The sequence below is a fragment of the Entelurus aequoreus genome, linkage group LG18 (genome assembly GCF_033978785.1).
Source record: "Entelurus aequoreus isolate RoL-2023_Sb linkage group LG18, RoL_Eaeq_v1.1, whole genome shotgun sequence".
Lineage (NCBI taxonomy): Eukaryota > Metazoa > Chordata > Actinopteri > Syngnathiformes > Syngnathidae > Entelurus > Entelurus aequoreus.
In genome coordinates, this window is record NC_084748.1 from 36,430,874 (window position 1) to 36,435,324 (window position 4,451).

The window sequence follows — 4,451 nt, forward strand, 5'->3', positions numbered from 1 at the left end:
AAAATGAATCGGCAACTATTTTTATAATCGATTTTAATCGATTAGTTGTTGCAGCACTGGCTGTGTAACAACAATATGAACACCACACAAGGGTTAAGAACAGTTGCTGAATGGGGCCCATTGAAGCTTAGGGATGGCTACGCAAAACGAAACTAAAACTGAACTGGCTGCAAAGTAAACAAAAACAGAATGCTGGACAACAGCAAAGACTTACAGCGCGTGGAGCAGACGGCGTCCACATAGTACATTCGTACATGACAATTCAACAATGTACCCACAAAGGAGGATAGCGTCTGCACAACTTAAATACTCTTGATTACAAAGCAGGTGCGGGGAATAGCATTCAAGGAAGAGATGAAACTACCGATATCCGATATTCCGATATGGTCCAGCTCTTAATTACCGATTCCGATATCAACCGATACCGATATATACAGTCGTGGAATTAACACATTATTATGCCTAATTTTGTTGTGATGCCCCGCTGGATGCATTAAACAATGTAAGTTTACCATGAATTGATTAACGTGGACAAGTTGAAAAACGTATTTCGGGTGTTACCATTTAGTGGTCAATTGTACGGAATATGTACTGTTCTGTGCAATCTACTAATACAAGTTTCAATCAATCAATTAAAAACAAGGTTTTCCAAAATAAGAGAACAACTTCAACTCCAGTTATGGAAAAAAGTGCCCACATGGCACTGCCATTTTTATTATTGAAGTCAAAGGTTGTTGTTTTTTAAACATGCCTCAAAACAGCTTGGAATTTGGGACATGCTTTTCCTGATACCCATTACAACTATGGGAAATACTATACTTAGACTTTCACAAAGTGCTTTGTTTTTTAAATGCCTCAAAACAACAGCTACAAAAACAATGAAGGCACACAGCTTCAGTCCACAGTATACTAGAGCATACTTGCCAACCTTGAGACCTCCGAATTCGGGAGAGGGAGGGGGGGGATGTTCTCCCAAAATGTGTTTGTCATTCTTGTTTGGTGTGGGCTCACAGTGTGGTGCATATTTGTAACAGTGTTAAAGATGTTTATACGGCCACCCTCAGTGTGACCTGTATGGCTGTTGATCAAGTATGCCTTGCATTCACTTACGTGTGTGAAAAAGCAACACGTATTGTGTGACTGGGCCGGCACGCTGTTTGTATGGAGGAAAAGCGGACGTGACGACGGGTTGTAGAGGACGCTAAAGGCAGTGCCTCTAAGGCACGCCCCCAATATTGTTGTCCGGGTGGAAATCGGGAGAATGGTTGCCCCGGGAGATTTTCGGGAGGGGCACTAATATTCGGGAGTCTCCCGGGAGGGTTGGCAATTATGCCCTATGTCCGTGTTTTAAAAAGTCATTATTTTACTTTTTGAAACAGATACCAATAATTTCTGATATTACATTTTTGAAGCATTTATCGGCCGATATTTTCGGACATCTCTAAGGAAAAGCCACCAAAATAGGAGCACGGGACAAGAACTAAAACACTATACACAGGAAAACCACCAAAAAACTCAAAATAGTGACAGGTCGTGACAGCACACCTACTTTGAGACAAGAGCTTTAGTGATGCATGCTTGGTTATGGTTTCAATTCATATCCAACAATTGCGAGAACGACTTTTTATTGTCAATATCGGCTACTGAGTTTCATTTTTTGATGTTTTCTGCTGGTGGTGCCTTGGCTCAGAAGAGGTTGAAAAACACTGATTTATTGGCTCAGGACTCAGGAGACACCGCTAGATATCGGCAGTCCGATATTATCGGCCGATAAATGCTTTAAAATGTAATATCGGAAATGATCGGTATCGGTCTCAAAAAGTATTTTTACTTATTTATTTTTTGACCTGTCCAGCTTCTCAGGCAAATCATATAGTTGATGTAGATGCCCATATCGGCTGTTCAGATTAAGCCCAGTTTATAATTTCCTGTTATACAGTATGCCAGGCAGTCTTGCACTAAATGAGGACTATGTTATTGTTTATTTTATTACTCTAGTGTACTCTGGACGCTGTGTGCCTTCATTGTTTTTGTAGCTGTTGTTTTGAGGCATGTTTAAAAAAAAAAAAAAATGCACTATGTGACAGTCAAAGTATAGTATTTCCCATAGTTGTAGTGGGTATCAGGATTATCTCAGGCAGAGCATGTCCCAAATTCCAAGCTGCTGTTTTGAGGCATGTTTTTCAAAAATAATGCACTTTGTGACTTCAATAATAAATATGGCAGTGCCATGTTGGCATTTTTTTTTTCCATAACTTGAGTTGATTTATTTTGGAAAACCTTGTTACATTGTTTAATGCATCCAGCGGGGCATCACAACAAAATTAGGCATAATAATGTGTTAATTCCACGACTGTATATATCGGTATCAGTTGATATCGTCAAAAAAAGCCATTATCGGCCATCTCTCGACACGGCTCATTGTTTTATTGTTGGTGATACTTAACACGCGTCATGACATGCAATCTAGCGTGCAGTGTTTTATGCAGAGAGTGGACTGCTTCTTTAACGCATTTGTGCAAAGCATCGCAAATAAACACAACGTTGAGAGGAACAATGCTGGTGTTTCCGTTGAAGTCAACGTTGCAAGCTAGCTCGTAGTGCCGACACGCTCACGTTTTTTTTCCTGTCATACACGTTCAGTCGACAACAAAACACGGTGTTTTATTTTATTCTTAGACTACGTGAATGTACGCAGAGTGAATGTTCATTGAGTGAATGGCTCTCTACCTTTCAAATTTCCCAGTTTCAGCTTGTCATTATCCGATGGTAGCTTGGTCGGTTACGAGCCGCTTCCGGGTACGCGCCACCCTTAATGACGTCGTCTGTTGGGGGGGGGGGGGGGGTCGCACTTTAATGACGTCACTATGTCGTGTTTTCTTCTCTGGTCTATGTATTTATTTATTCGTGAAGGTCCACTGATGAATTTGACAACGCAATAGGTAATATTTATTGTAGAATAAATGGTTTATGGATGTATATCTCGCAATTTGAAACTATTGTGACGGTTTGACTCCTTTACAGTGAACAAGCGCCATGTTTTTGCAGTACATATATACATACATACAAACACACTATGTATATATAAATACTGCATTTATCATGGCAAGACTTGATTTTGGAAAAAATATTAACATTCGTATTTCTATATATTAAAATATTTAATGAATAAATAAACATATTTTTATATATATAGTGTGATTGGCAACACTAAATTGGCCCTAGTGTGTGAATGTGAGTCTGTCTGTCTATCTGCGTTGGCCCTGTGATGAGGTGGCGACTTGTCCAGGGCGTGGACCGTCTTGCGCCCGAATGCAGCTAGGCTCCAGCACCCCCCCGTGACCCCGAAAGGGACAAGCGGTAGAAAATGGATGGATGGATTTTTTTACCCCCTTTGATCAGTTTAATAGTATCCTTGAATAAATAACGTCATTCGTGTCCACATGTTCTACTACATACACCATATTGCCAAAAGTGTTTGGCCACCTCCCTTGACTCACAAGAACTTGAAGTGCCATCCCATTCCTAACCCATAGGGTTCAATATGATGTCGGTCCACCTTTTGCAGCTATTACAGCTTCAACTCTCCTGGGAAGGCTGTCCACAAGGTTGGGGAGTGTGTTTATAGGTATGTTCGACCATTCTTCCAAAAGCGCGTTGGTGAGGTCACACACCGATGTTGGTCGAGAAGGCCTGGCTCTCAGTCTCCGTTCTAATTCATCCCAAAGGTGTTCTATCGGGTTCAGGTCAGGACTCTGTGCAGGCCAGTCAAGTTCATCCACACCAGACTCTGTCATCCATGTCTTTATGGACCTTGCTTTGTGCACTGCTGCAGTCATGTTGGATTGATTGATTGAAACTTTATTAGTAGATTGCACAGTTCAGTACATATTCCGTACAATTGACCACTAAATGGTAAAACCCGAATAAGTTTTTCAACTTGTTTAAGTTGGGGTCCACGTAAAGAGGAAGGCGCCCGCTCCAAACTGTTCTCACAATGTTGGGAGCATGGAATTGTCCACAATGTTTTGGTATCCTGGAGCATTCAAAGTTCCTTTCACTGGAACTAAGGGGCCAAGCCCAACTCCTGAAAAACAACCTCACACCATAATTCCTCCTCCACCAAATTTCACACTCGGCACAATGCAGTCCGAAATGTACCGTTCTCCTGGTAACTTCTAAACCCAGACTCGTCCATCAGATTGCCAGATGGAAAAGCTGGATTCATCACTCCAGAGAATGAGTCTCCACTGCTCCAGACTCCACTGGCGACGTGCTTTACACCACTGCATCCGACGCTTTGCATTGGACTTGGTGATGTATGGCTTAGATGCAGCTGCTCGGCCAAAGAAACCCATTCCATGAAGCTTTCTGCGTACTGTACGTGGGCTAATTGGAAGGTCACATGAAGTTTGGAGCTCTGTAGCAACTGACTGTGCAGAAAGCTGGCG

The 4,451-nt window shown here is 41.9% G+C and overlaps 1 protein-coding gene across 1 annotated transcript in view; it reads right to left on the reverse strand.

Annotated features, from left to right (window-relative positions):
• LOC133634096 (mannosyl-oligosaccharide glucosidase-like) overlaps positions 1 to 2,836 on the reverse strand; it is an 18,048-nt gene extending 15,212 nt beyond the window's left edge. Inside the window, exon 1 of the mRNA XM_062027095.1 lies at positions 2,731 to 2,836. The gene's annotated coding sequence lies outside the window, so the exon portion shown is untranslated. The remainder of the gene's footprint in view (positions 1 to 2,730) is intronic.
• Positions 2,837 to 4,451: the final 1,615 nt, after the last annotated feature.